The sequence below is a fragment of the Tamandua tetradactyla genome, chromosome 1 (assembly GCF_023851605.1).
Source record: "Tamandua tetradactyla isolate mTamTet1 chromosome 1, mTamTet1.pri, whole genome shotgun sequence".
Lineage (NCBI taxonomy): Eukaryota > Metazoa > Chordata > Mammalia > Pilosa > Myrmecophagidae > Tamandua > Tamandua tetradactyla.
In genome coordinates this window covers 39,435,494-39,444,187 of record NC_135327.1, presented here as the reverse complement: position 1 = coordinate 39,444,187, position 8,694 = coordinate 39,435,494, and the positions used below count along the sequence as shown (strand labels likewise).

Here is an 8,694-nt window from a genome sequence, read left to right as displayed (position 1 = left end):
ATACACTCATCAAATGGTTCTTGGAAAGTAGATATTTATGAAACCACTAATACTCAACTGTTACATGGAATTGTATGGCTATGTGATTTTCTTTTCTCTTCCTCTGCAACTTAAGCAGACTTTGGGATGAAATTATATTTAAAAATGGAACTCTACTAAGAGCAAAGTCACTATGCCAGCTCAGATCTTAGCACTGTCTTTTGGAAGTAGAATTATGGTCTTTCAAAAGAGACCTAGGTTTTAAAACACAAAAGATGATATATCTGCGTTTATGGGGTTTAAAGCAAATAAATCCTACCTACTAAGGTGAGGGATGAGTAGGTGGCAAAACAATCTCTTGGATTTATTTTTTGTCAGTTTCTAAGCAGCCACCATGGAGATTCCTGTTTTTGTGTAGCTCTGTCCTTGAAAGTCCTGGGAGGCTTCTGTGGCCTGGAAACTGGCCATTTCAAACCATTTTTTGTAATAGTGCTAGTCCTTTGACTTTTAGTCCCGATGGCTACAAACTAAATCACACCACCTATATGTTCTTATAAAAGGAAATTCTTGCAGTGTAAACATAAACCCTACAGTTCGGAATGTTTGTAGGGTACATAACCAAGGCAATAAGCCAATGCCGTTTACAGAACAATTCAAGTTTCACATGCCCTACCCCATGGTCTCCATAAACCGTCGAAACATCTCAGAAATTCCAAATCCAAATCCAAATGGCAAGCCATGGAAAATAGTCCATGAGCGTTATAATGACCATATAAAAAATTACATCAGATAGGCAACAAGATTCTACTATGATTTATTGTAAAGTGTGCACATTAGGCCATATTCTTTATTTATCGTTGCTATGCTTATTTTGTGGTCTGGGCTTTGTTTGTTGAGTCATAATGCTCACGGACATCTCATTGGTAAAAATTACAATTGTGACTATAAATCTTATTACATTTAATATGAGTTGGATGCTAAGTGCTGGGAAGTCATGGACATATGCCAGCAGCCGTCTCCCAGCCCTGCCTAACTTCCACCTCCTCTTCTATTGTGTGGCAATGTTTTAGTCCATTTGCATTCCACAACTTGGGGGAGAAGTTAAATCTAATAAAAAGACCCAGCCAGATCTTACTGGAAACCAGGAACAAGCAACCCCTGATGCTAATTGAGGCAGGAATTCTAAGAGGCAGGGTTCCATCCCCTTAGGGTGCATAAATACCACACTCAGACAGCATAGATTTGTTTCTCTTTGCTGATGCAAAGTGGGGTGGGCAGAGATGCCACCTACCAACCCTGATCAGAGCAGTTGGTCTCCCCCAAGACTGGCCCTGAAGGGATCTCTTCCCCTGCTCTTTGGACACTTGGTGCTTTTTAAACAATAAAGTAATCATTTGCTGAGCGTTTCTACTGTGCCTGAGCCTGTGTTCCCACGATGTGCTGTGTAGCAACTTGCTCCACACGAAGGATCACAAATTATTTCCAAGCATTATTTCCAAGCATAATTTTAACTATGCATAGTTAAAATTAAAGAGGGTTTGAAATATTACTCAATTATAAGATGTTATATTAGTGTCAAAATGAATGCAAAGGATGGGAAAGAAAATGTATTTTAGGATTGCTTTATAGAAGATATAGTATTTGTTTTAAAGAAGAAACATGACACCGACCTTAATAATGAGATAAAAGTTGCTAATCCTGTGAAAGGTGATGTTTCTTTTCAAAACCAATCTAAAAAAATTCGGTTAACTGCAAGCCATTGCCAAGTGCTCCAGGGAAGGTATTTCTGCAAGAAGTCCCATCAAACTGCCCTAGTTTCCCCAGAATGATTGTAAGTTAGAGGGGAAAAAGTTGTTTGATGCATGTTTATCCACCTTCCTTTCCACATAGCATGGCCTTCTGTTCATCCTCCCCATTTGCTTGTACACATTCTGCCTCATTAATCTTCTTGACCCAATCTCCTCATCTCTCTCCTCAGAATCCTCTAAGCTTAAGAAAAGATACTACACTCCCTAGACTGGTGAAGTTGAGTTTGCTCCCTGCCTACCCAATATCAATTCTTCACTTGTGACTAGAAAGAAGACATTGTTTTTATTTGAGGATGCAGTGTCCAGTTAAAAGAGAACATTTGACAGCTCCCTTTTGGCCTAGAGGTATGTGGAAGTAACTGGTATGTACATATTGAAGCTTTTTTAAGGAAGCTGACTCAGCTGGTGACATGTGGCCATTTACCCTTAAACTTCTCTTCCTCCTGATTGGATTTAGCATGGACAAGATGATGGCTGGAGTTCCTGCCACTGATTTCTGACCTTGAAGATGGAGAAGCAGAAAGATGGAGTCTGGATTTTTGAAGCTGCCATACCGCCATACCATCCCTGGAGAGGTGACCTCCTGGTTTATTTTCCATTAATGAAAGATTCACCCCATAATTTTTTTAAGCCACTGTGGTTGGATCTTGGCTATATGAGCTGAACTCATTTGCTAGTGATGTGATTGGCATCAAAGGGTCTCAGGCTTGGGACCAATCATTTTTGTAGCTTTTGCAGTGCTTAGTTCTTAGTCCTAACCCAAGATAACTACCAGTTAGGTACCTATTTCAAATTCCCATCCATGTTTACCTATGTCAATTCAAATGTTGCATGCCTTCTACTTTTTCCCAAATATTTACCATCAAGAGTGAGTTCACACTCTATAGCTATTTGTTGTAGAGTGCTTTGAAATTTATTGCTGTTTTGTATATATGCTATTTTTCACAAAAATAACAAGAGTGATATATATATATATATATATGTATATGTATATATATATATATATCTCAAACAGAAAAAAAAAGAATGAGTGCACAAATGAATGGAGGTGGCCTCAGTGTATACTGACTGAGGAATGTAAGGTGAGAACGGTGGTGTACACATACAATGGATCACTGAGGGTTGCAAGAAGGAATGAAGTTGTGAGGCACGCAAGTAGGAGAATGAACCTTGAGGATAGTACATTGGATGAAATGGCAGAAACAAAAAGATAAGTGTTATCATGTTTCACCCATATGAACTAACTATATATACCAATTCAGAGAATTGAAATTGAGGGCATAGGTTATCAGGTTAAGGCCTACTGTAAAGGTTCCTTAATTGTAAACTCTTACAGCATCACATTTATTCCAGAGTTATAACTGTTATTTCCAAATTCTCATGCTGAGCAAAAAATTCTGGATGCTAAGTTTTTTTGTCAATCCCGGTTCATACCCTAGAACTTTGGATACTTGTGTGATACCTGAGACTCAGAGATAGAGCCCTGAAGCTATGAAAGTCAGCATTACCCCATACAACAACTGTTTAAAAAATTGAAAAATTGATCAGACATCAACTAGAGATATGAATCAAGCTGATCTGGATAGGAATAAGGTAAGTCAGAATACAGGGTAAAGGATGATATGGTCTATATTTTAAAACTTCAACTTTTGTGTGGGACCAAAGGAAGAGATGTTTATTTGGTGTAAAACTTATATTTTTGGTAGTACAATATCTCATTTAATTTGTATGGCCTGTTTATTTGAACACCATAATTACATGGAATCTTGACTAAGGAATGAGATTTTGTTGGCTTGTACAGGTCAATGTGATGCCCTGATACATCCTAGAGTTATTTGGGCAGTATTAGTTATGGGAGTCATCATCAGAGAACATCTTTTTTTGCTCAGATGTTGCCTCTCTCCCTGAGCCAGCTTGGCAGATGAACTCACTGCCTTCCCTGCTACATGGGGCATGACTCCTAGGGGTGTAAATCTCCCTGGCAACATGGGACCTGACTCCCAAGACTTGGCATCATGGAAATGAGAAAGCCTTCTTGACCAAAAGGAGAAAGAGAAATGAGGAAAAATAGTTTCAGTGGTTGAGAGATTTCAGAACTGAGAGGTTATCCTGGAGGTTATTCTTATACATTATATAGATATCCCTTTTTAGTTTATGGCATATTGGAGTGGCTAGAGGGAAGCACCTGAAACCATTGAACTGTATCTAGTAGGCTTGATTCTTGAAGATGATGGTATACTATATAGCTTTTACAATGTGACCACGTGATTGTGAAAACATTGTTTTATCCAGGCTATGGGCAGATGAATAAAAAAATAAGGACAAAAAATAAATAAACAATAGGGGGTGATAAAGGGTAAAAAAAAATTGGGTAGATTGCAATACTAGTGGTCAATGAGTGAGAGAGCTAAGGGGTATGGGATGTGTGGGTTTTTCTTTTTATTTCTTTTTCTGGGATAATGCCAATGTTCTAAAAATGATCATGGTGATGAATACACAACTATGTGATGATATTGTGAGAAATTGATTATATATTCTGGATGGACTGTATGATGTGTGAAGATATGTCAATAAAAATTTATTTTAAAAAAAGAATGCATGCACAGGTTTAAGAATATGACTTCTGGAGTCAGACACTCTGATTCTTCCTCTTACCGCTTGTGAGATCCTGAGTGAGTTGTGGGGGCCGTAAAAACATAAAACTCATTGCAAGTAAAAGAAATTGTATTCCACAAATTTGGAGAGTACATAGTGATCTGAACTTAGAAAACCAGACCAGATACTTAATAACCCCATTTCTCCAAAACTTTGGGACTCTGGAAAAATTTTAGGAAATAAACTCCACTTCATTCCTTTGGATTTGCTTTCTAAAGTGAACAATGGCTTATTAATATTTGGGAATATGGGAGAATGTGTGGTTCAGCCAACAGAATACATGGTTACAGATGCGGTGGAAACCATCTGGGAATCTATAAGAGATCCTAAACTCATGTGCTTTCATGTATGCTAGCCTGTAATTTTCCCATTAAAACGAATAGCTCATTCACTATAGTCTATGCTGGGCAAAATAACACCTACTTTTGTGTGTGTCACCAGTGTCTAGCTAATTTATTGTGTTTTTGAATGACCAGACTAATTTTCTCAATTTGCCCTGACACAAGAGTAGATAAACAAGGAAGCAGCGATACATTTTCACTTGGTTACTTTTAAAAAGCTCTTTAATAATCTTTCAAGTACATGCCAGGAGTTGGGGAAAGTGGGCAGGAGGTGAGGTCTGGCCTCTACTTGCTTTACTAGTCACCTGCAGTGGATATCCATCAGGCAGGACCCTCCAAGTTGAGTCACAGTGATGGGGGACTGGGTGAGACAGTGAACCCCCAAGGGTTCCTTCCAGGCATATCAATCTCTATTTTAAGGACATGAAGATTTGATGATATTACATATATCCTTAGGAAGGGAAAGACTTTTCACAGCCCACATGATGGGAGCAGCTCCTCCAGGAGTTCCCTGATCCCAAGAGGTGGGCACTGCATTCTTTCCACCATTTGGGTCACTTCCCATCCTGGTAACAGAAGCCCTTCAGCAAATAAAGGAAGGTCACCTTCTTTACTGGATCCCTAAGTGAATCACTCTCCAAGGAAATGGCTACAGTGCTCTACTTACTAAGAAAACTGAATGAAAAAAACTGCTTAGTTTGATTGATACAGTCTCATTAACACAAAGATAAGTTTAGATTTTAAAAATAGGATGAAAATGTGGAAATCAAAGTTTTAGAATAGAATCTCTTCATAAGGCTTTCTTTAAAGTTTTACCTATTTGCCATCTTCTTGGTCAACCAGTCCAATTAATAAGAAGTCATCACTACAGTGGACAAAGTGTTGTTCTTCAGAACGTCCAGATGGCCCACAACCCTTCGGACTATATTGTGGCAGAAGTTAACATGGCCCCAGGGAAAGACTGTAAATGTGTATGGTTGTCTCTCCCATGTGAATGCAAAGACCTGCTGATCCTCCTTTGAACAGGGATGGAGACAAACACATTCTACAGATCAAAGACATATACCATGTGCCCAAGCCTGGTTAATCTCCTGTAGCAAAGATACCACATCTTGCATAGTAGTTATAATTGGCTTACTATTTGGTTAATTTTATGATCATCCATAGTCATCCCCAAAACCTATTTCTTTTTGTAAGGTTCAGACTGTTGGGTTAAATGGGGATATCACAGTGAATACCAACCCTGCACCCCTTTGATTTTTAAGGATCATATGAATCTTAGCTGTTCTCCACGGAATGTGAGTTTTTAAAAAAATCTAGTTTATTTGCCTGGGAGGGGACAGTTTCAGAATCTTCCCCTTGGTCTTCTCTACTACCAAGCTCTTACCCCGCAGTTCAAGCAAGGAGTATGAGGGTTCTGCCAACCACCTTCAAGGACTTGGAAAATGATTACCACATAAATCAATAGTCCTAGGGGATGTACTGTGAGTTGGACATGATCCAGGACTCCTTTTGTCATCTGAAGGGATCATAATGATGGCTTTGGTTTCCAGGTATCGATGTCAACTCAATCTCTGGGTTGAGTAGTCCTTGAAAAGTGTGGGTATTCCCTTTTCCGCAACAAGTGGCTATGGATCCTTTTAGGGAAGGATGTACAGTTACCATATACACTTACACTTGCCATGGTATATCAAGGTCCTTTCTTCTGGCTCCTCTTTCACTCAGTGGGCCCCAAGTCTAAAAACCAGCTCAAGTCTTGATCTGGGTAAGGGATTGTGATTTTTTCACTGGAGGAGCTGTTCTCAGTCTCCTCATCTGCTTTTTTTTTTGCTGGGACTTGAACCCAGGTCGCCGGCATAGCAGGCAAGAACTCTGCCACTGCGCCACCATTGCCCACCTGAGTTCTCAGTCTCCTAATCATCTATTCTTGCTTTCTTTTGGTTGAATAAAATAAGCAAGATACCTGTTAGCTGACTATCAATTTTGCCCCTGGGAACAACATGTTTTGTTGACCATATCCATAGCTCTCTACAGGTCAAGGGGCCCTGGCTGCCCCACTAATCCTGTCATTCATTACAATAATTTTCCTGTCTTGCTTCTGGCAATTAAGTGTTGGCGATGGCCTGGGTTATTTGGGGATCCTCCCATCCCCACTGCTGTCAGAAAACCCGGTTAGGTAATACCAACTCCTATCGTCAGTCCTGCCTAAAGAGAACAGCCTCCACTAAGCTTCTTAGAGATATTGGCATCCATCTCAGCAGCCTGCTCCTCATTTCTCAGTAAATGGAACATCTTTGGGAACTGCCCCATGGAACTTGGTCATCTACTAGGCTTTACATGGTATATAGACTCCAACATGCTCACTTCTCTGAGGCTTTTGGTCCCAGTTCTGGCATCACTACTTCACTCAGTGTGGGTCATCACTTTTCTCAGGTTTCCAAGGGTTACCTCATTGGTGTGGTAGTATCGTCTTCTGGGATCCTTGCTGATCCCAGAACACATACATCATAGATGAGTGTTCACATCACCAAACACATTATGGATGAGTGTTCCCAGATTGGCAAATTCCTCATTATCCGATGTATGGTCTACCCTCCTTGATCTTGCACCTCAGGATGCAGTCCTGTGACTATCTCCTGGCTCCTGCCAGTACATGTTGGCTGGGTTCTGCAGCTCTGTAGTCAATAGTCCCTCACTTCATGTAGCTGACTCAGCACCTTCCCCAATGGGCCCTGTGGTGACTTGTCCTAGTTGTTGTTCTGAAGTCCCAGCATGGAGGCAGAGAAAGGTCCTATGTGTTATCCGGCAAGGCAGAACCTCAGAGAATCTTACAGAGGCTCTGGAGCTGGGATGGTTCTACTCATTGCCCTGAATTGAGACAAGGGGGCTGGGCCTTTTACTTGTACATTGACCAGACATTGGATGCAAGCTGCCTCTTGGAGAGAGGTCATAGCATTGGGCAAGGAAGCTCACTTGGATGGAGGGCAAGTCCCAGAGAAGCTATCAACTTCTTACGTCATGAGCAGCACCACTCCTGGCTGCTGAAGGAAGGAGTGCATCCACTGTAATCTCCAAGAATAAAGAGAAGATTCTGCAAGCTGCCAGAGAGAAAAAGAAAGGTTAGAGAAAAACAAATAGAGAAAACAATGCTTAATTTAAAAAAAAAAAAAGGCTTCCCTTTCTCAAACGCTAACATCATTGATCATCTGAATACATTTCAGTGAAAGGATCAGTTCAAAGAATAAGATCCAGATATATCAAAACAACCCACTGTATTAAGTCAAGTTTCAAGTAAACCTTCTAGCAGTGGTATTTTGGGTCGTCCTTCATGATTGCCCACCTTAGCCCCCGACTTTACCTCAAAGGAAACAAAAATAAGAATGAAACAATGGGCTAAGTAGGTAAAGAGGAAAGTCCACCAGATGGCTGAGAAGAATGGGGGACCAGCAGAAGATGTGGGGCTGTGAGGATTACTACAAAGTACTTTGCAATGCTGCAAAGACTTACGCACAATACAATGACCAGGATCTATAAACAACTTGCATGTCCTCTTCTGCCATGCAAGGAGGGACAGGACTAGAGGCTGCTTAATTGCATTCTTTTCCTTTGTTTTGAGCTGGCACTTGTTTCTTTTTAATTTCCAAAAAAATCATATTCTTATCTCTAAATACAAAAACAAAACAAAACAAAACCATGACTCAAAATATTGGTGCTAAGCACACAGGACAAACCAGGGAGAGGGCAGTGCCGGGGGTAGCCAATGCAGGGATGGTGGAGTGGACTAGGGTCTTGCACATGTGTGGCAAAGAACAGCTTACCTCCCACTCATCTCACCGGTCAGGTACTTAAAGGGAGCTTCCCCGCATGCAGGGGCTCTAATGATGAGAAGGGAATATGTGACTCTCCACGAC

General features: G+C 40.6%; 1 long non-coding RNA gene across 1 annotated transcript in view; it reads left to right on the top strand.

Moving 5' to 3' along the window:
- Positions 1-1,975: 1,975 nt before the first annotated feature.
- Positions 1,976-8,694, top strand: part of LOC143684147 (uncharacterized) — a 33,960-nt gene continuing 27,241 nt past the window's right edge. The window contains exons 1-2 of the long non-coding RNA XR_013175877.1: positions 1,976-2,132; positions 2,245-2,362. This is a non-coding gene — a long non-coding RNA (uncharacterized LOC143684147). The remainder of the gene's footprint in view (positions 2,133-2,244; positions 2,363-8,694) is intronic.